Source organism: Propithecus coquereli, unplaced genomic scaffold, assembly GCF_000956105.1.
Source record: "Propithecus coquereli isolate 6110/MARCELLA unplaced genomic scaffold, Pcoq_1.0 Scaffold190, whole genome shotgun sequence".
Lineage (NCBI taxonomy): Eukaryota > Metazoa > Chordata > Mammalia > Primates > Indriidae > Propithecus > Propithecus coquereli.
In genome coordinates, this window is record NW_012143857.1 from 959,471 (window position 1) to 959,855 (window position 385).

Below are 385 nucleotides of genomic sequence, written 5' to 3' on the forward strand. Positions count from 1 at the left end.
GGGAGCCCAAAGCCTGGAGCCGCTGGGGCTTGTTTCCCAGGCAACGGCCTGAGTCATCGCAGCTGCCTCAGCGACAGAGCTCGTCATGCCCTACGAGGAGGAGAATAATGCGAGAAGCCACTTTTTCTCCCGGATCTGCGGACAGTCTGTCCCAGCTGATAACTTAAGCTCCGCCTTTGAAAGGGCAGAAAAGGGAGAAAGATTGATATTTCTGTCGAGTTACCAAGCGGTCTCAGGCAGCCCTGTTCCATTTAGCCGCTGGTGCTGTGCACCAAGGAGACGGTGAACTGAAGGAGACCGCTTGTAGAGTTGTGATCCCGAACACATAACCACCCCCTCTCCCAGGCATCTTGATCCCCCCCACACCTCACGCCAAAGGGACTGT